This window comes from Protopterus annectens, chromosome 16.part0 (genome assembly GCF_019279795.1).
Source record: "Protopterus annectens isolate FY-2018-M chromosome 16.part0, PAN1.0, whole genome shotgun sequence".
Taxonomy (NCBI): Eukaryota; Metazoa; Chordata; order Ceratodontiformes; family Protopteridae; genus Protopterus; species Protopterus annectens.
This window is the reverse complement of record NC_056750.1, coordinates 643,869,174-643,892,558: the sequence shown is the minus strand read 5'-3', so window position 1 is coordinate 643,892,558 and position 23,385 is coordinate 643,869,174. Positions and strand designations below refer to the sequence as shown.

The 23,385-nt window shown below is 37.8% G+C and overlaps 1 protein-coding gene across 1 annotated transcript in view; it reads right to left on the bottom strand.

Moving 5' to 3' along the window:
* LOC122790799 (junctophilin-3-like) overlaps nucleotides 1-23,385 on the bottom strand; it is a 1,554,848-nt gene that overhangs the window by 389,117 nt on the left and 1,142,346 nt on the right. The window lies entirely within an intron of this gene.

Below are 23,385 nucleotides of genomic sequence, written 5' to 3'. Positions count from 1 at the left end.
GTGCAGGAGCAGCAGCTCCCAGCACACCAGGCAGTGGAAGCTGAGTCAGATGAGTCAAAGGAGCAGCCAGCAGCAGTGGATGATCATACAAGATGGAGGTGGGGCAGTATGTACTGGCACTGGCAAAGAGGAAACAGCTTGAACATAGCTTTAGCAGCTTGAACACAGCTTCAGAACACAGTAACTTCAGCAGCTTGAGCACAGCTTGAGAACACAGTAAGTTCAGCAGCTTGAGCACAGCTTCAGAACACAGTAACTTCAGCAGCTTGAGCGCAGCTTGAGAACACTAACTTCAGCAGCTTGAGCACAGCTTCAGAACACAGTAACTTCAGCAGCTTGAACACAGCTTCAGAACACAGTAACTTCAGCAGCTTGAGCAGAGCTTCAGAACACAGTAACTTCAGCAGCTTGAGCACAGCTTTAGAACACAGTAACTTCAGCAGCTTGAGCACAGCTTTAGAACACAGTAACTTTAGCAGCTTGAACACAGCTTCAGAACACAATAACTTCCACAGCTTGAGCACAGCTTCAGAACACAGTAACTTCAGCAGCTTGAGCAAAGCTTCAGAACACAGTAACTTCAGCAGCTTGAGCAAAGCTTCAGAACACTGTAACTACAGCAGCTTGAGCACAGCTTTAGAACACAGTAACTTCAGCAGCTTGAGCAAAGCTTCAGAACACAGTAACTTCAGCAGCTTGAGCAGAGCTTCAGAACACAGTAACTTCAGCAGCTTGAGCACAGCTTTAGAACACAGTAAATTCAGCAGCTTGAGCACAGCTTCAGAACACAGTAACTTTAGCAGCTTGAACACAGCTTCAGAACACAATAACTTCCACAGCTTAAGCACAGCTTCAGAACACAGTAACTTCAGCAGCTTGAGCAAAGTTTCAGAACACAGTAACTTCAGCAGCTTGAGCAAAGCTTCAGAACACTGTAACTACAGCAGCTTGAGCAAAGCTTCAGAACACAGTAACTATAGCAGCTTGAGCAGAGCTTCAGAACACAGCAACTTCAGCAGCTTGAGCACAGCTTCAGAACACAGTTACTTCAGCAGCTTGAGCAAAGATTCAGAACACAGTAACTTCAGCAGCTTGAGAACAGCTTCAAAACACAGTAATTTCAGCAGCTTGAGCACAGCTTCAGAACACAGTAACTTCAGCAGCTTGAAAACAGCTTCAGAACACTAACTTCAGCAGCTTGAGCGCAGCTTCAGAACACAGTAACTTCAGCAGCTTCAGAACAGCTTCAGAACACACTAACTTCAGTAGCTTGAGCACAGCTTCAGAACACAGTAACTTCAGCAGCTTGAGCACAGCTTCAGAACACAGTAACTTCAGCAGCTTGAGAAAAGCTTCAGAACACAGTAACTTCAGCAGCTTGCGCACAGCTTCAAAGCACATTAACTTCAGTAGCTGGAGCACAGCTTCAGAATACAGTAACTTCAGCAGCTTGTGCATAGATTCAGAACACAGTAACTTCAGCAGCTTCAGCGCAGCTTCAGAACACAGTAACTTCAGTAGCTTGAACACAGCTTCAGAACACAGTAACTTCAGTAGCTTGAGCACAGCTTCAGAACATAGCAGACCAGAGAAAAGCAGATACACTACAGTAAAACCCATGCATTGGCTGATCATGCTGTGCATTAAACATGGGCAACCATTTACAAAGGGAAGGTCACAGTTATCATCATTTGCAGAGGTGGGGTTAGGATCACATGTGTGTATGTCTAACAAGGGAATGTGCAAGTGATGAGGACAATTAAAAGAAGCAGTAGTGTTGTATGTATGGGCTTTCATTTGGTGTTGATGGTGGGGCAAATGTAAAAGTCTTTGTAAAGAGCCACTATCAGTGGAAGAGGGTGTGTATGTGTGTGTGTGTGTGTGTGTGTGTGTGTGTGTGTGTGTGTGTGTGTGTGTGTGTGTGTGTGTGCGCGTGTCTTCTGCTGCATCATGCCACTGAACCATTGTTTATTTTATCTACTGGCTGGGCATATCATTAGGTAGGAGTTTTTAACATTTCTGGTGGCATATTTTCATTAGGGGGTGACCCGGGGTGTGTGCATTCAGTTTATCTGCGTGTGTGTCGGTAATCTGCTGGCAACCATTAGCTCCAGTAGAGGGGTTTAACATTTCTGCTAGCAAGCCTGGCAAATTTTCATTAGGGGGTGTGTGCATTCAGTTTTATCTGCATGTGTGCCGCTAGCTTAGCTTTCTGTCTATTTTATCTGCTGGCATCCATTAGCTTTCTACTTATATAATCTGGTCAGCTGGCATCAAGAAAGTGTGCAACTTAAGTCTGTTGTCTGTTGTTTATCTTCTGCTGCATCATGCCACTCAGCTCAACTGTTGTTTGTTGAGTTATTTTATTTGCTGCTGGGTGCTGTCTCGGCATTTAGGTAAGGGTGTACGTTCAACCGTAAACATATTTCAACATTTCTGCTGGTGTGTTGTGTACCATTGATTTATTTTATCTGCAGGTAGGAGCATATTTTAACATTTACGTCTGTGAATTTGTGCATTTAGTTTATTATCTTCCGCTCAATGAACTGAACTTGTGCATTTAGTCTTCCGCTCAACCATTGCTGGTCTGCACAACTTAAGTCCATTGTTCTACATTTACCACTCAACCATTGTTTGATTATTTTTTATCTGTAGGTAGCTAGTTTAACTTTCTATGTATTTAATCTGATGGGCAACTTAAGTCCATTGTTCTGCATTTACTGCTCAACTGTTATTTGATTTTTTTTTATCTGTAGGTAGGGAAGTATTTTATGCATTTAAGTCCAGGTGTGTGTGTTGTTTGATTTTTTTTTATCTGCAGGTAGGGGCATATTTTATGCATTTAAGTCCAGGAGGGTGTGTTGTTTGACTTTTTTATCTGCAGGTAGTGGCATATTTTATGCATTTAAGTCAAGGTGTGTGTGTTGTTTGATTTTTTTTTTATCTGCAGGTAGGGGCATATTTTATGCATTTAAGTCCAGTAATGTGTGTTGTTTGATTTTGTTATCTGCAGGTATTCAATGTTTGGGAACTTTGGTCTGTTCCTCTTAAAATTTGTGGCTCTCTACCAAATTTGTGAGATCTGAATTCACTAAATAATGATAGGAAGTCTAAAACTTAAATGGCTATCTTTAAGGAAATGCATGGTAACATAAAACATTTTATTCTAGCAACTTTTCTAAGATTATGCAAGCAATGTTTAAAATGTGCCCCTGGTTTTTGGCCTTTGCCTCCCCCTTCTCAAATTTTGGCTTTTACAGATTTCTTGTGCTGCATAGGTCCTCAGGGGTACAGAAGTTTAGTGCTGCTTATGCAAAGTGTGTTTGTAATTAATAGCACAACAGGTAGAATTCTTGATTTTGATCCAGAAGGATGTGGGTTCTGCTCCCACAGTATGTAGATGGATTGCTGATACTGTACTGTGTTGTATTTTTAAATGGGGTGGATGCTGCAGTCCTGAGAATGTCCTCATTGGTGGAGATACCTAGTAACTATGAATGTGTTACTGGTTTGCCATCTATTCCCTATTGCAATATTAGTAGCTTATCTAACGGGCAATTTTTTCCTCAAGGGCAACAGGCTGATAGATGAAACAATGAAATATAAAGTTGTTTGCTAGCAGCAACCTCTTCATTAGTTACAGATCTCTTTAATGTGGAATTATTTAGATGACTTTTACTTCTGTAGAGATTGTATATATTTACTGATACTGGTGGATTGTAGAAGTTTGAGCAGACTTTTATGATGGAAATGTTCTGAATTGGACAGTTTTGTCATTATTGGTTTATGCATTTTGTTTTGTTGCTTACTGGAAAAATGTTCAATCAAAACAATAAATTTAAAATGTGCTCTCTAACAAGTGTGCTGTATTATGCAAGGAATATAATTTAATACAATCAGGAAGGTGTACCAAAGAACACATGTATGGTTTGTGTGCAAGGGGTCCTATGATTTGAAAACAACCCAAAGGTAATCTTTTTCTGCCACTGGCCAGATGCATTTTCTTTTAATGTGGGCTACAATGCTGTTTCAATGAATGTGAGTTTCAAGGACAGAGAAGTTTTAATGCTAAGCCTAATTTCATTGTGAGACTGTATTGCTTTGCTTAGCAGATGTCTATTGGTGTTTATGCTATAAAATGTAAAATAAAAGCTTTAAATGAAATCCAAATAATCATTGTAGACGTAAAGCAGTATGCACATTACAGTGTTTATGGTAAATGGGGTGAAATAACCACGTAATGGGACACTGGAATGGGTGCAGGGGGGAGGGCTGTGTATGGGAGGCCCCATTCGACCATGGTTTTGTGAGGGGGGAAGGGCGACACAAACTCTAACTATGCCACTGATCAGTAGGCCATGGAGAATGACTTTTAGAGGTCCTAGCAAACTATAATATTCTTTTGCTAAGATTAGAATATTGCCTTCCATTAAGTGCCCTACTTTTACCGCAAAGCCCACATACTGCAAGTCTCCAAAAACAAAATCCTGGGGTTCATTATCTTCTCCCTTCCCAGTGAACATCATTGCTACACATTTCCAAAACAAAGGTTACCATTTACTACAGGGTCTGAGGCCATATTTTGACTGCCTGTTGTTCAGTTTGCATTTGAAAGTTGGTATCCCATAATTCCAATGGAGTGGGCAGGGTTACATACTTATGTATGCAAATTTCATGTTAATTAGTGTACAGATTTGTACCTATTGTTCAAGGGCTTTGTCCAGATTTTGGATGTTTCTAGGTTCAGAGGTATGATTGTGGGTTGTGGTGGTGGTTGTAGTAGTGTGAGACTGTGTGTCTAGTCAGACACAGCCTGAGCAGTAGTTGCAATACTGTCACTTGATGCACTGGACATGTCCAGGGCAACATGATAGAGGTTTAAGCATCCCACATCATCAACAAGAGGTGGTTCTTGCAGAAGTTGCACTTGTTATACCATGACCCTGGCAGGATGTTGGCATGCTACATGACTGTGAGTGATGTCTGCTACTATGATATACCACTGTTGCAAATGCCACAACCACAGGGATGTCCCTCTCCTGGGCATAGTCACTCCACAGCAGTTGTAGCCATGGAAGTGGTAGCACTGCAGGAGCATGATCTAGGTAATCCATGTCCATGATGGCTACCATTTATGGAGGTAGCAGTGGAATGTCTTTGACTTGATGGATGGTTCCTCACCCTGGCAGGTGAGCCTAAGAGGACATGGCACAATCCACTAAGTTGCTGAGTCTATCACAACAATCACTCCTAAAGGTCTTTTCACGCAACTAGCCTTATGAACTCCACAGTGGCTGTGGTGGCACTAGCCTGTGCCATTCTGACAGCCCTGCACATATGGTGGGTTACACCCACTGTTACACCAAGCTAAGTTGTGAGGGCAGTAACTATGTCTCCAGCAATCACCAGTACTCAGTCTCTCTTTGTGTACCTCCACATCTACAGGAGCTAGGAGGACATCCTGACACAACAGCACCACACTTCTCTAAATGCTAATGTTTCTAGTAACCTGTCCTCTCTGTGTGGAATGTGTCTCCTAGGTGTCCACAGGCAAAAAGGCTGTGTCCATGGTCTGTGTAGGGGATGCAGTACTCATATTCCCTGTGAGCAATACACACACACACACACACACACACACACACACACACACACACACACACACACACACACACACACACACACACACACACACACACTGTTCGCTGACTCTACCAGCTCGTCCCTGCTACCACCATCAGATTGCAGATCTTCCAATGTCAGATGGTGGCATTTCCAAGTGCTGGTGCAAGATAAAAAAATCACATGTGAATACACTAAAGCACAATATCCTGTGTATCTATGATGCAGCAAAATAAATATGCATAAAAGAGAGGTACATGAATAGTAACATTTAAAACAAAAAGTATTTTAGTTGCTCTTACAAAGCCTAGCCTTACATTCCTATGGCAGTGTTTTAGCTCTTACATGTTGTGATTGAATAGCACAGAGGCAGAGAGAAAAAGTATATGCTGGAACAATTACTTGTTGCCCTTTCCATGAGGGACATGGGTACCAAATCAGGAATAAATTTATGCTTTCCCATCCAGTCATCTAAATTACATTTGAATAGAGCAAGCAAAATACTTTGCGTTATGTAGAGTTCACGACAGTTCCATAGAAATGAGTGATCTCCTCTGTGATACATATTTATCCTTAGAACATAACCTGTTTGTGTTGTAAAAGAGTTTGAGATCCCGTGATTGGGTGTTTATGCTACCTTTGCACTAGTGAATGTATAATAGGTCTGATAAGAATGGGTTTATTGGGGCTGTATAAGGGAGTCTGAGCTTGATATTTTCTGTTTGCCTACAACCTTCACTGATATTGTACATGCAGCTCAACATATAAAGGTTATGCCTTGCGGATTGCATGTAATGATGTGTCCAGGCTAGATTCTCACCCTCAGCTGTGTACCATCCTTGGCCATTTGGGAAGTATTGCTGTAGTTCCTTTGATTGTAGTACCTGCAAGAGGAATGCATAGCTGAGTAGCCTTTTTCTTTGTATGTGTACATTTGTCTCAGCTATCACATTACCGTGTGCTGGACTACAAACTTCATTTGGGTTGTTTAAGAAGCTTAATAAATTAAGGCTTTGCCTTTCAGTACGCATGTGACAATGGCGTTGAGCTCATGTCCACTTCTCAACTGTGTTTGATAACAGGCTTGACAAACTGAGAAGTGTGCGTGTAGTTCCTTTGATTATAGTACCTGTAAGGGGAATGTATGTCTAATCAGCCTTTTTGCTTTGTATATCTGCATTTGGCTCAGACATCAAATTATTGTGTGTTAGACTACAAAGTATTTGGGTTGTCCAAACAGCTCAATGCATTAAAGCTTTGCATTTCAGAATCTATGTGATGATAGTGGTGGGCTTGACCCCCCCCCCCCCCCGATGTACATGATAACAGCCTTGGTAAATTGATAAGTGCCTTTGCTGTCCCTTTAAGTACAACACCTGTAGCATAATCACAGAAAAAAATATGTTAATCAGCTCCATCTTTTCAATGTATCTGTAATTCTCTTTCCTGCACCCCTTTGTCACTATCATACCTCTCAAACTCTTAATGTAAGAAATCTGGACAAAGCCTAAAATAATGGGGGACAAAAGCCCAAACATAGGGACAGATTTTAAATATTGCTGTTATAAATTTAGAAAGTTGCTAGAGTGACAGCAGTTGTTTTAACATACATTTTCTGAAGGATAGCAAGTGTGAAAGTCAAATGCCTGTTATTATTTAGTGAATTTAATCCCTACTGATTTGCCATACACCAACAAATTTTATGAAGAATAGATCACACATTTGAGGTAAAAATCTGGACATTCTGTAAAAATATGGACAGTTGAGAGGTATATAAAAGGCAACTGTGAAAAACACCAACACAATAGGAAAAACAGTTTATTTAGCACTTTCATCCACCAAATGGCTGGACTTCCTCAGAATACAAACCAGACACAGCCATTTTAAACACATATATTTTTTTATATATTTGTATTTTATGAGTACTGCTCATGTTGTTTTTTTATATGTACTTAGGAGATTTATATATTCAATTTATTTTATATATATATATATATATATATATATATATATATATATATATATATATATATATATACACATACACACACACACACACACACACACATTTATATATATATATTTTTTTATGGTTTACAAGAAATATTTAACATGTATAGGTCATTTATTGTGTATGCTTTCATTTTTGTATTTGTTTCATAAGCATTAGGCATTTCACTTTAATTTTGTCTTTATGCATTAAGCATCAATTATTCAATGAATTCATTATTTGGTGCTATTGGGGAGATCGGGTTGGCGGCAGACATACTGGAATTGAACACAGATCCTGTGGTTAAAATTATTTTTAACACTACAGGGGATTTTAAAGTGTTTAATTATAGCCATGTTGATGTCACTGAGGAGTGGGCCAATTTATTTGAAAAAGGTTTAACATTTGTTCCTGCACAGAAAGCTAAATTGGACCAGGTTTTGGTTCAATTCAAGCTGTGTTTGAGGAAACTCAATTTTAACATTCTTTTTGATGACGGCTTGTATAACACAGATTTACATGGGAACAAAAGGCCCAGTACATTTAACCCACCTCTACATCCTTTAATACTTGTTTTTGAAAATCTTTGTGAAGATGAAATCAGGAGAATTGTTAGTATTCCATCTTGTTGCCCTATTAACCTAAGCATGGATGAACATCTTTTACTACAGCACATTCGTAGTGAGGCATCTATTCGTATCATGCAGCCAGATAAAGGTGGAGGACTGGTGGTCACGAGTACAAATGATTACATTAATAAAATGTTTTCTATTTTATTTTTGGATGTGTATGAAGAAATATCTCTAAATGAGTTAAATGGGGCTCTTCATAGAATTGATTTGGCCCTTGAGGATCTTTTTTTAAACAATCAAGTCTCACTTAGTGAAATGGACTATTTTAAGGTCCAATTTCCTAGAACACCTACCATTTTTGGTCTTCCCAAGGTTCACAAATGCCTTGAGGATTCCCCACTGAGGCAAATAGTTGATGCCAAAGGGTCCAAGACATTATTTATTGCTAAATATATCGATCAGGAGACCAAGAGCGTGTTTAATAATTATCCTGCTTTGTTAAAGGATTTGTGGGATTTTTATCTAATGTCAATGACAGTTTATACAGAGAAGATATTCTTTTTGTATGCATTGATGTCAAAGATTTATATTCCAGCATCCTACATGATACTGGCATTGACTGTTTTTTTCAATATTTAGTGGCTATTCTTAGACATGACAAATGTTTGGTTATCAGTAGTCTCGTGGATTTAGTTTTGCAAAATAATTTCATTAGTTTTGAGGGCCATTTATTCAAGCAAATCCAGGGTGTTGCCATGGGTGCTGCTTGTGCACCTGTATTTGTCAACATAGTTATAGCCTTTTGGGAAACTCATTTTATTTTTCCTTCTGAGTTTAAAGATAGTTGGTGTTTATATAAACGCTTTATTGATGACATCATTATTTTTTTGGGTCGACACTAAGGAAAGACTTGAAGCTTTTTTTGAATTCATCAATTCTTCTACCAATTTTTTAAGATTTACAATGTCAGTTGATGCCACACAGGTCAATTTTTTGGATGTCACTTTTTCCAAGAATAGGGAATCAGGTAATTTTGATTCCACATTATATAGGAAACCGACTTTTTCAAATTCTTACCTGCATTTCCAGAGTTGGCATCCTATCCATCAAAAGAAGGCCATTGTTAAAGGCCAATGTGTCAGATTGGCCAGGATGGTTAGTCAAGAAAGTTTATTTCTAGAGGAATGCAGTAAGTTATTTGATATGTTTTTGAGGAGGGGTTATCCTGAGGATTTTTTAACAGAAATCTTTACTGAAGTCACAGGGAAGAGATCATCTGGGTTTTATAACCCCCTTCTTGGCAAGCCCCTAGTTCAAGTTGTTAATCCTGTTAATTCTGGTTTGGTATCGACCAACTTGTCTCATGGTAAGGCCTTGATTTTGCCATTTAATTTACAATATAGAGAAATCAAGTGCATCATTAATAAATTTTGGGAGATTTTTAGATGTGATGGGAATATTTTTAACAAACTTGGTGAAAGACCGTTGGTGGTTTATCAAAAAGATACCTGTTTTAAAACTATGATTGAAAGAATCGTGTCCAATTCCTTTATAGGTAGAGTAAATAAATGCAGTCACTGTTCTCAGTATAAATTTATTCTTTAGGGTACTGAATGCTTTGTACATGGTTATGGTAAAATCAAGTACAAGAAGAGATTCAATTGTGATAGTAAGAGCATTGTTTATGTTGCTTTGTCTCAACAGTGTACTTGTTTTTACATTGGCAAAACCATCAGACAGTTTAGGTACAGGATTTATCAGCATTATTATGACATTAGTAAAAAAGATGAGCAAAATGCCCTTTATATACATATAAAGGGTTTTCCTTTGCATTCATTTAAATTTTCTGTTTTAGATAATGTTGATGTTGACCCTAGAGGTGGTCCCCGTGATATTTTTCTTGAATTCCTGGAGCTTAGATGGCAGCTTAGGTGTAATGCTGCACGTTCTCCAGGTCTCAATGATGTCATTTCCATTGCTAGTCTCCTCAAGCTTAAATCTATGTTTGCCATTTAAAAAAAATTTAAACACATATATTTTTTATATATTTGTATTTTATGTGTACTGCTTATGTTGTTTTTTTTATATGTACTTAGGAGATTTATATATTCAATTTATTGAATATATATATATATATATATATATATATATATATATATATATATATATACACACACACACACACACACACACACACACACACACACACACATTTATATATATATTTTTTATGGTTTACAAGAAAAATTTAACATGTATAGGTCATTTATTGTGTATATTTTCATTTTTGTATTTGTTTCATAAGCATTAGGCATTTCAATTTAATGTTGTCTTTATGCATTAAGCATCAATTATTCAATGAATTCATTATTTGGTGCTATTGACCTTAATTGGGTGAGTATTTATATGCTTGTTCAGTGTCTGGTTTGTATTCTGAAGAAGTCCAGCCATTTGGCGAATGAAAGTGCTAAATAAACTGTTTTTCCTACTGTGTTGGTGTTTTTCACAGTTGCCTTTTATATTTCTGGTTTGACTTTTCGTTTTGATACAGTTGAGAGGTATGGTCACCATTCTTCCTATTACATACATTTATATGATTTATTATTTTGTTTCTTTGTATTTATTTTACTCTTATATGCAGCCGCATCTAGAACTGCACCCATCCCTCAGGCAAGTCACCCCTCCCACACACACACACAAGTGGCAATAATTGCACCAACAACACCAGAAACACAAACGCATACAACATCTAGATCCTAGCCCACCAAAGTCACCTCTACAACCCCTGCCACACCTGCACAAACCAGTGCAAGTATCTATGCACTAGATGCTGGCATTGTTGTACTAGCTAGTAGCAACACCAGTAAAGGTGACAGCTTTATTACCTGTAGTCAGCCGACAAACACAGTGAGGAAGATCACTGATAGGAAGTTAGATGTCATACTGGCCACGTAGAGAACCTTCTCTGTTGATTTACTGAATTTTGTCCCTGCCCAGCATTGGCTCGACCATCTCAGTCAGGGCCCAATGGTAAGGGAACCCAGGGTGGAAAGTAAACTTTCATTGGGTCACAGCCATCATTGACAACGGTTGCACAATGCCATCCTAGCCTCCCATCTTGATGTTTCCCTCCATTTTTTGTCTATGCCTCTATGCCTAACACTATTTTGCTGTCCAATCCTCCCCTTACCATTGTCTTCTCTCTGTTTGTCTGATATTTCCTTCAACAACACTGTTTTACCACACCCCTACCAGTCCTGTCTGTCTTCTATGTTTATTTGTGTGCCAGTGCTTTCTGCCCTAGCCCTCTTGCTTTCACTTTTGTTTTTTTAAACTTATCTTCTCTTCACGTATGAAAAATGGGCATCTGACCTACACACATTTTTTATCCCACCTTCCTTACCTCTATTCTGCTCATTCCTTACACTTTCACCTTATATCACTACCCTTTGCCTATTTCAACTATTCATAGTCAAGCATATACAGCAAACAGAGGAGGGCTGGCCACAATCTCACTCCCATTCTTTCTGAAACTCAGGTAAAGGCTGTTGCATTTAAGGTGATGGAGAGGCCAAACTGTTAGTGCAAATGACCACAAAAATCCAATACTTTCTGTTTCACTCATTTAAACTTTCCTTATGTCATATATGGCAAAGCCCCAAAAGAGCTGGGAAAAAATAAATTACAGATCTGGAATAAAAACATGAAAAGTCTAGCAACTTAACTACAATTGTAATTGCAACAAAAAAATGTTTGCGTAGTATAAACTACAGTGTATTTATGTATGTCATAAAGAAATATGGCTGAATATATGCACCCATCAAACAGGTATTTGGCCTCATACTTGTGTATAGCTTCACATGTATCTGTACAAATATGATATATATCACATTTAATACAGTTAACCAATTTCTACTTGATGACTGAGCTCTTAATATGCTTGGAGCCAAATGGGTTCCTTGCTTCTTGTAGAATCCCAAACATTCTCTACCACTAAGTAAATTCTGTACATGTAAATAACACTTGGTGTCTTTAATGTATTTGTGTGCATGAGTGTTTGTCAAGGAAATATTTGTTTCCTTGGCTCATTTTTATTTTGCATAGTTTTTTTTTCTTTATGAGGGCACCTAATGTTTTATTTGCTCTCCAAGAGTAATGTCCTTATTTGTGATGGGATACGACTTTTATGAAAGGAGTGATGCAAACTGGCATGTATCAAGAGTCAGGCACTGGTAATTTTTAACTGTTTATCAGTAACAGCCAATATGCAGCTAATTTAATTTATATATTTTAGAAACAGAGCAGTGTTAACATAATACTGTAAAGGCAAATAAACACAAAACCTAATAGTCTGTAATAAACGTTAGCTAATGTTGTAAAGACAAAACAAATAAACACAAACACTTGCATTACCCTTAGACTATGGATTATTTTCAGAAAAAAAAAAAGAAAACGTGTTAGAAAAGAATAGAAAGTTAACAAAAACTCTGCCTGAGTACTGGAGAAGATTATTGTATCTCTCATAACTTCGGTATACAAGAAATGGGTAAATAAATGAATAAAGGGGGTTTGACATACAAAAGGATAATGTGATGATGTCACATGTTAAGTGCTTCACTCTAAAGATGTTACCAGAACCTATGCATCACAGGAGATCACCTAGACATTAGGCTGTCCCCTCACATATCTGTAATGCACAGTTCCCATAAAAATAAACTGGTTTGGCTTTCGCAGGAGAAAACTGTTTCTGCAACATTACATTACAAACTGCAGGCTGGCTGCTATAATATTAGGTAACAAACTGCAGCATGATTGCTACACTCCTGGATATGGTATAAGGGAGGCATCTGGCGCTCTTAAAAATAATGGTTCATACAGGCTGTGAGCTGCTCTGATTGTATTAAAGGGAGAACCAGAGGAAACATTTTATCGCTCTAAATGAGGAATGGACAGCACCATGAACTTTTGACCTTTTCTTAACTAAGTTTATTATGTGGCAGACTTAGTGCTTGTACTTGTGGTCAATAAAATCATAGTGTGGTTCTGCATATATTTGCTAAGCTGTAGACTAGCAGTATCCAAACCGCTGTCACCAGTCACATTATCATATCTGGATGACTACATGCTTTAAAAATAAATCAGTGCATCTACATATCAAGCTGCCAGGGACACACAGACCCCAAGAACATAATGACCCTTCACTATATACTTCTCTGGCTAGCAGTACAGTACCGAACCAAAAGTACTACAAGTAAAAGAAACATACTAAGCAGGCTAGAGTTTGACTATTCTAACCTAACTTTGTGCTAAACAACTCTGAGAGAAATTTAACCAGATGTCATCATGAAAAGCAATCAAATTCAGTGTGCTTCCTTTATTTGCTCAAGAAAGAAAGATTAAAAAAGCATGCCCGATCTCAGTTTAAAACATTATGAGTTTTGTCATTTGTGTGCATCTGTGTGGGTGGGGGAGCACATGTGTATATGTGTGTTTGTATATGTACATATGTGTGTGTTTATATAAGTACTTACACCTATGTCTTACATATAAAATGAAATCTGGGCATACCAAGGAATAAAATAGTGATGGAACTGGCTAAATGTTTGACCTGCTCAGAGTGGATATCACTATATTGTTACTGCTGGAATCAGTATAACAGGCAGAGAAGCCAAGAAACCAAGCTGTATAGGTACTCATCCCCATTACAGACGGTCTAAGAGAGGGTCAGAGCATGTGTAGAAGGTAGATACCCATGTGGAATGATTTTACCATTGCAGAGCACGTGTAGAAGGTGAATACCGATGTGGAATGATTTTACCATTGAAGAGCATGTGTAGAAGGTAGATACCCATGTGAAATGATTTTACCATTGGTGAGAATGTGTAGAAGGTGGATACCCATGTGGAATGATTTTACCATTGAAGAGCATGTGTAGAAGGTAGATACCCACGTGGAATGATTTTACCATTGGTGAGAATGTGTAGAAGGTGGATACCCATGTGGAATGATTTTACCATTGGTGAGAATGTGTAGAAGGTGAATACCGATGTGGAATGATTTTACCATTGCAGAGCATGGGTAGAAGGTGGATACCCATGTGAAATGATTTTACCATCGCAAAGCATGTGTAGAAGGTGGGATACCCACGTGGAATGATTTTACCATTGGTGAGAATGTGTAGAAGGTGGATACCCATGTGGAATGATTTTACCATTGTAGAGCATGTGTAGAAGGTGGGAAACCCACATGGAATGATTTCACCATTGCAAAGCATGTGAAAAAAGGTGGATACCCATGTGGAATGATTTTACCATTGCAGAGCATGTCTAGAAGGTGGATACCTATGTGGAATGATTTTGCCATTACAGAGCTTGTGTAGAAGGTGGATACCCATGTGGAATGATTTAACCATTGCAGGAATAGTAGAATGGGTGGATAAGCCAAGAAGTGAGCTGACTAACCAGGTTTTACTATTAGAGTGGTACTAAAAGTTAGTATGAAGTACATGCAAAAAACAAGAATATAATTTGGGCCCTCCTTACCCAGTGAAAGAAATGGAATGCCATCTTCTTTAAACAAAGGCAATCTCTAACTATGTCGTATTACTTTAGCAATATAGAGTAAATACTGAACGAACAACAGGAAGAACTATCATGCTTGATAAGTGTGAAGTTTTTTCTTTTTTTTTTGTGGTGAGCTATGAATGAGGATAATTTCTGTGGAAGGCTGAGCAGTCAAACTTTCAAAGTCATTGAACAGTATGTATGTATAGATGCTTTGAAAATGGCAGACCTCTTCCTGATTGGGGAGTGTCAATATCAGTCTCAAGCAACAGCTGATTAATATTCTCAAGTCTGTTCATGACAGCGGGTGCTCCCCAAAGATACTAGAACAACCTGCAAGTAGCAGGAATTGCCCAGCTCTACACCTTTAATTAACATTATTAAATGCGAAAACGTTGGTATCAAAAGCATTAGATATTGTGACATTACTGGAACCACATATAAATTAAATATATCGGAATGGCAAAAGTAAATAAACGATAAGACAAGAAAATGCATAAGTATTACTGTTACTCACAAATACAAGAAAAAAGGAGAAATATCAGAATGATCTTCCTACTGAACAAATCACACTCCAACAAACACAGGAAAAAGTTGTTCAGCAGCTTCAAATATCACCTCAAAGTTACAACAGTTTGAGATCACAGTTCAGAAAGTAAATGATCGGATTGTTAAATTTGAACAGCTCCAGTTTGAAATAGCAAAGAAAAATCAATAACTGGAATTGTTGACATAGTATAATAAGTTAAAGATGCAGCTGCATAAATTGCAGAAAGGTCTGAAATCAGAGGCAGAAGGACAAAAAAGGAAGAGACATGAGATTATAGAAGCAGCAGCTTGAGAAAAAGGCATTATTTGGGTATTTCTAAGAAATGGAATAAGTAGCAACATTTAGAAAGAATGGCTTAGAGGATATACACAATGGTATTAGATTTACATGATGACCAAAATGTGCTCCTGACAGGGTGCGCAGAGCAATTGTGAGATCCCAAGAAAGTATGACACCAAGGACTGTTATTATAAAATTTACCTTATAATACAAAGATAATATTTTTGGCAGCCATGATGAAAACCAAAAAAATATAAAACTAAGGACTCCATAGTTCCTGTTTAGAAGACTTTCTTAATAACTATAATTGACACGAATTAAATTTACTATAAGGAGGTGGTTCTTATGGCAGGCAAATATGAAATCATATCTTATTTTCAGCCATAAGAGTCATCTGGCACAGCGGTTCATATAGCTTCCACACTGCAGCTGAAGTGAAAGTAGAATTAAAGGCTGTCATGACAAATGGACAGATTCAATCAGAAGAAAAGTTGACAGAAGGCTGGAAGCAGATGCTTCCCTTCTGTGGCTCTCACAGGAGAAGAGAATAGACTTATTTTATTTTTTGAGATTATGAGGGGGGGATCATGAAGTTAACATGATGTGTACACCTCTGTGTACACTTGTATTACCTTTTTGTATTCAAAAGTTATCCTGACATGAAGCTGCACAGTGTTCTATTACAGAGCTGGTCCAGCTGCCATGCTGAATGCTTATGAGGCAGTGCCAGGGAGAGGCATATGCTAATTAGCCATGCCCTCCCTCTCCTCCAGAGCCAGCCCCAGGAATGCATCTGCATCCCAATTGAGTCAAGAAAGTTGCGGTATTAAACACAGCCAAAAGGCCATGTTCGAATACCTTTCACAAATGTGGCATGGTAATTGGGGGGTGGGGGAGCCCCTGGACACCAGGAATAACATATTGATGAAATGCCTTAATGGAATCCACATCAGTCTAGGAATTGGGAAGTGGGAGAAGTTACTAGACATCAGGGATACCACTACTGGGATCGAGGGTGGGAAGGGACACTAGATACCAGGGTTTCTACAGATGTGCCATAATTGCACATAAACTGTTATGTTGCTGGGGTGGGGTGGGAAGACACACTAGTGACCAGGGTAACTACCAGTGTGCCATAACAGCACTTAAACTATTATAGTGATTGGGAGTAGAAGGGAACCACAGCAAGGAAGATAAGTCAAATGGACAGGTAGAGGGACTGTGGTGCATTTGCATGTGTGTTTGTCTTTGACTGTGTACTTGTGTGTGTAGGAGAGTGACTGTGGGAGGGAATGACAATGCCTGTGCAAGCTTCAGTTTACTACTGCAACATGCTCATCAATGTTCTGCATGTCGCAGTGGTAATAGTGATTAAGAGACATGCAAATTAGCTGATAATAGTCTTACTTCATCATGGCTAGCATGCCTCTGAATCACAAATTACTTAAACAGCAGGGCCTTTTTGACACAAGCTGTATGGTTCATGCTTGGCCCTTTAATGAATCCCTGGGAATGTGCTTGTCTGTCTATTCCCATGTCTGTCTAGCCCAACTATATGGTTTAAATATGATTTTGAAGGGAGAACATCAAACTATCATATTACATAATTCTCAGAGATATTATTTACTAACGTTAATGGGTTGAAACATAAAAAAAGAAATTGATAGCCCTATCTTATTTCCATAATCAGAAAATAGAAATATGTGTACATGAAATATATAATAATAGAGATCATGTTACAAAATGGCAAAAGGATCAGTATGTGTTAAAGAGGCCATTATAACCGCTGGACATCTCACTTTGTAGGGATAATAACGCTAAAGAGATGAGTAGTGATATAAGAATAATTCAGGTCTACAGAGGGTTGTTGTGAAAATTGTGTTAGTGAGTATTCATTTCACTCCTACTTTTCTGATTACTGGGTCAATTTATAGGACATTCAAAGATCATATTTTTTGATTTTAATAGTGTAACAAAGGGGCTTTAGATTTTACAGGATGCCCCACTGTTATGGGTGAATGAAATTCAGTACTGAACTCAGAACTTGATTGGTATCCCTCTCATAGGGTACAGTGGGATATTAAGAAAGTCATGGAATTTTATTACAAAACTGGATGCAGATACCAGTAATTTATGATTAGTGGATATTAAGACGTGTAAGACAAACTAATTTTACTCATATGGCCATGAATGTAATGCTGTTTATAAGAACAGACTGTTGTTAAGTTTCTTCTGAATTCATTATATCCTACAAGTCAGAAGACATACATCTCTGTAACCTTACTTATTATTGGGACTTGAATTTCACATATAAATGTGTTCTTTCATTTAATCTATTTATTTGTACTCATATTAATCTTTTTAGCTTTAGTAATCATAACTGACTAGGTTAAAAAGAGTCACAGCAATTTATAGAATAATTCACAATTATTTTCTTATGGATTTTTTTTTTCTGGGATGCTCTGAAAATGCTCTTATATAATGAAATTTAAAAATGGAGTTGCATTTATAATAATGACATTTTTGACAAATTGCCCAGGATACATAATGGTAAGCTCTACTTTACGGAAGATGGCAAATAAGACATACATCAATCAATGGAAATATCTACTGACAGCAAATCAAAATCTCTGGGATCAGGTAATCAAAGAACAGAATTATAAGGTCTAATTATAGGGCCATAAGCTAAAGAGAAAAAGCATATGTACTAGTAGATGAGACTAGAAAACAAATTGATAGCTAAATGAGAAAATAGAGAACCACAAATTATATGATTTAACTAATTAAACACGCCATAGTATATATCAAGGCAAACAACTGTAAGAATAGCTACAGGAAATGGCTTATTCATACACTAAGAAGAGAAAAGAAGCTTGTACAAGACTTCTATTAAGGAGTAAGAGGCGTGTAAGCTTGCTGCAGACACATGCCTCTATCTTTGCAATTTACAAGAGCTTAAAAAATAATTTTCAAGGATGAAAAAAATTCAGTCTGATGGCCTACAAATGGGGGAGTATTCAACTTAAATGGACCTTTAGCTCCATGAATGTCTGAAATTGTTTAACTTTATAATGATCCTAGGATAAAAAAATCCATGAAGCTCTGACATAAGTTGCCCTGATCAGAAAAGGGTATAAAACAGTAATGGAAGTAGCAAAACCCATGTTGAACCCTAATGTTTATGGACATCAGGCTTGATTTTAAGTGCTGTGTTTCCAAAGTATGTCCAAACCATTCAGTTATGCTGTGGTGATGAGCTAAGGAAAAGGACAAAACATAGCACATCTACAAAGTTTGGCTTTTAAAATACACAAGTAAAGACTTTAAAAGTAAAAAATAATGGGCATTCATAAGCAATGTATTTGAAACACTAGCATACCATTAAGGTGTCATTTGCATATATCCTCTTGGTCACCACTATGAGAGGGTCAAAGTGTTACAAAGAGTAGACTAGCTTGACTAGGTCTTTCTTGTAGTTTCTACCAAATGGTTTGCCAGTGTGATCTTTTTAACCTTTGATTTGGACACTCTGAATTCAGATGATAAAATAGCAGCGAAAGTGATAAACTCAATAACAGTACCATGCTTAAACAGAATAATGCATATTAATCAATACATTTTAATAATGATTAAGAGAATGGTTCACACCACTGTTCTGCTGCTGTCATATACAGTGACTCAGGAAAAGAACGGGGATAAGAAAGAAACGTCAATGTGCAGGTTTAAATGCAACACAAGTCATCTGATTCAAGTAGTTATGGAGTAGTGCACTATTTCCAAACAGTATATTATAGGCTTTGAGAGCTTATGTAGGCAGACTGTGCTGTCATTGCCAAAGAACTACCATAGTCTTAAATTGTGTTAAGCTCATATCTGGTGCTCATAGGTAAATACTAGGCTAGTTGTGCTTTTCAGCCATTTTAATTCTAGCCAGTTTACCTTTTTGTGCTTGAAATAGCCTATCCCATTCGGCTATAGATTGGCCTTACCCATCTCATGGTTGATAATTATATATAACCCCTAATGAGAATTAAAGGGTCATGAGGAATCACAAGGAGAATCCCTGGGATTGTGTTAAGCAAGGATGTCTTCTATTTATAAAACACCTTTTATTACACTGTATTATATATTTTTATTGGGTCCCTAACAGTTGATTGAGTTTTCAGAAACATGAACTCCATATGGTTGAGACCATATGATAAAGTTTTTGAAAACCTGAAGCTTTTGAATGGAGATTGCAGTATAGCGATGACTGAGCAGTTTACCCTTCTCCTGTAGTACATTCTCAGAGTTGGTATATATAATTTGTAGTGGGTGTGGGGGGTGCAGGGGGGCTTTTGAAAAGTTGATCATCTGACACAGACCCATTTTATTATATTTATAAACTATGCCAGACCAGACATTTTAATAAAATTAAAAATATATTAAGGATGTATCCGAGAAGGCAGAGAAGATGTCTGGCTATAAAATTAATCTTGACAAGTCAAAAAATAAATATAATGTCTAGTTTTGTTGACTAACACAACTTAGAGGAAAAAAAAACACTGGCTCTTGAATTAAAGTTCTCAGGCATAACCTTTTCTAGATGTAAAGAGAAAACTCTGGCATTAAACCAAAAGGAGGCAATAAAGAAATTAAAATAAAGTACTAAAAGCTATAATATGTTATAATTATATAGTTAGGATTACTGAATGTATTAAAAAAATTCCTGCTCAAAAATTATTTATTAGTTAGCTGGCTTTAGAGTTTAAAAGGGTTTTTTTAATTTTTTGCAATATCTAAATCAATCATGCAACAAAGATCAGGATGTCTGGATATTTTCTTACATGTTACTTTAACATTGTTGAAGTATCTAATAGAGATGCAATATTTTAATAATGTTTTACAGAAAAAAGGGAAGTCTTGTATAAGGAAAGCATGTGGCCTGATGTTTATTACATAAAGTTGTATGCATCATTGACTCCTAGTTTACTGAACAATACATATTTATATATGCAGGAATTAAGGATTAATATAAAAAAACTCAATTCCATTATCAAAGTTCTGTTTAATTGGCCTTTCATCTGTGGTTAAACTTGTCTTTTTACAATATAAGACATAATACACAAGTTTTTAAAATAAGCTGGATTTTATAGTAAACCTTAACATTCTCTTATTTCTTCCCAAATAAAGTGATTTTTTTTCTATTTGGAATGTTGCAATCACTTTATTAACACAGAAGAAATAGTACATCTGTTTTTATTTCTTTTTCAGGAGATTAAGCTATGTAGCTATGTAATACTAACCTACTGTCTTATCTTCAGACACATGGCTGGGGAGGACCAAGCATGTAATCACACTCAGGTACATTTTAGGAAAAGTTGCAGTACATCATTTCCTGCAAGAAAGACCAGGACCTCTTCAACCTCTCTTAAATGCCTTTAAGGTGGGCCACCCCTGTGGCTGTCATTTGCTGGGCTATGTCATGCCTTGTTTTGGTATAGTGAATCATGCTGGTTGTCCTTCAACCGGCATGGGTCGAAGTCCTGTCTGCCCATTAACAGTGCTGATATCATGCAGCAGGCCCTTCCAAATCTGGTCGCTTATCTGCTGCCCTGCACCAACCTGGCCCATCAGATGTATGCCATGTAGTCTAAGTACTCTCAGAAGCACAGTCTTCCATTTTGTTGAATTTCTGCAGCATTAGCCTTTCCACAGTCAGTGGCACAATGGTATCTGTATACAGAAAGGGTATAATTATGCACACCTGAATATGTAATGTCTGCATGTATAACTAGTCTTAGTATAACAGTGAATTCTCAAAAAAATAATAGAAAAACACACACACACAACTGTGTTCCCTCAATGGGAAATAACATGACTGACAAAACCTTTATCAAAGTCAGCTTTCCCTACATAGAACCACATGGATAAGTGCAGACTTTTACACCTTAGTATATATGGCAAAAATATATGACAGGCATAACATCTCCAGACCTATTCTTGAGATGGATGCTAAAGGTATTATAGCAAACCAGTACACCTTATAAACCCAATAGTGATACTTACTGCTATTTCCCATGAGTACTGTAAGACAAACAACACTTTGCAAGCCAAATGTTAATGCCTCAGGTTAATACTTAAAACTTCTAAATGTAATGTAAAGTTAAAATGAACAACTGCTCTGAATGTTATGTACTTGGCTGGGTCCACGGCACTGCTCTAAATCCTCATACTTCTGCATAAGCTACTATAAAATAAGTTAATTGGCTGATGGAAAGGTTTTTCCAGTGACGCTTCCACTGAAAGGCTGTCATGATTTATGAGCCCCCCACCAGCTGTAATCCAACCTACTCATCTAAATGGCTTACTCTTAGAGTTTGTCCCATAGGGACTGCCTCAGGTTAATACTTAAAACTTCTAAATGTAATGTAAAGTTAAAACGAACAACTGATCTGAATGTTATGTACTTGGCTGGGTCCATGGCACTGCCCTAAAGTCCTCGTACTCCTGCATAAGCTACTATAAAACCAATTAATTGGTTGATGGAAAGGGTAGGGTACTAAAGTTTAATGGTCAATTCTAAACCTAAAATACTCAGTTTCACTGTGGAATTCCTTACCTTGCAAGCACCAGTCACAGGAACCTTGTGTTTGGGTAGAAGCCCTGCTACGCTCGGGTTCACTCCGTGCCTCACCCTGCCCCCTATTCTCACCCACCCCCAGGGGTGTCAACTTTATTGCCCTTAACCACACCCACTTCTCTTCTACCAATCAGTGACTCAAACAGTCACTAATGACATCCTCCACCCCTGACTAGGCCACCACACCTGATGCTATCCTACCTACTATCCTCAGGCCTACTCATCTAACAATTTCCAGTCCTAGAATTTAGTGATAATCCTCCCCAGACAGTGAAAATGTCTTCACCCAAATCGATGATATTATGCTCTTTCTCGCCACTCTTACTCTTATTCTACCTGCTTACCATTTATGAAAATCAACACCTCACTGGATTTCACCTCCCAAAATCCCAGACAACTTCTCTACCCATTACTAACAACTCCAGCTACCTCTCAAACCACCTCCAACCTTGCCCCCCCAAACCCTTCCCACTTACAACCAATAAGGCTTAAATACATCAACCCAAAAATAAAATACTTTTATAAAATCCTTAACAAAATATGAAAACGTTTTGCCAGCTTATCGTACAACTTAATGCTGGACGGGGACATCGACCCAAACCCAGGTCCCTCCCCAACCACCACACATAGCTCCCACAAAATAAACCACACCAACATTACTCTAACTAATAGGAACCAGAAATCTCTTCTAGCCTGTTACCTAAACATCAGAAGAATTAATAGCAAGATTCATAATCTGCATGCTCTGTTAGAAATTTACTTTCCTGACATTTTTTGTCTAACAGTAACCTGGTTAAAACCAACAACAAAAGACAATGAAGTATTTTCCCCCAAGGTACAATATACTTAGGGTTGACCGCACAACCAGGAAAGGTGGAGGGGTAGCCTTACTATATAAAAATACACTAAATATTACTATGGCTACATCAGTAACACCACAGTTTAGCAACGCAGAAATCCTAATAGCCAAACTAATAATGAACAAAAATGAAAGCGTAAACATTGTCTGTATATTGTATATTGTCTGTATATATATTCCCCAGGTAATAGTGCAGCCACATTAGAGGGCATCCTCAGTTGGATATCCACCACCCATCCCCATGAAACGATTATCCTTGGTGACATGACTATCGACTGGTATGCATGCTCCTCAAAATCACCCTCAAATCATGTGAACTTACACGGGTTCA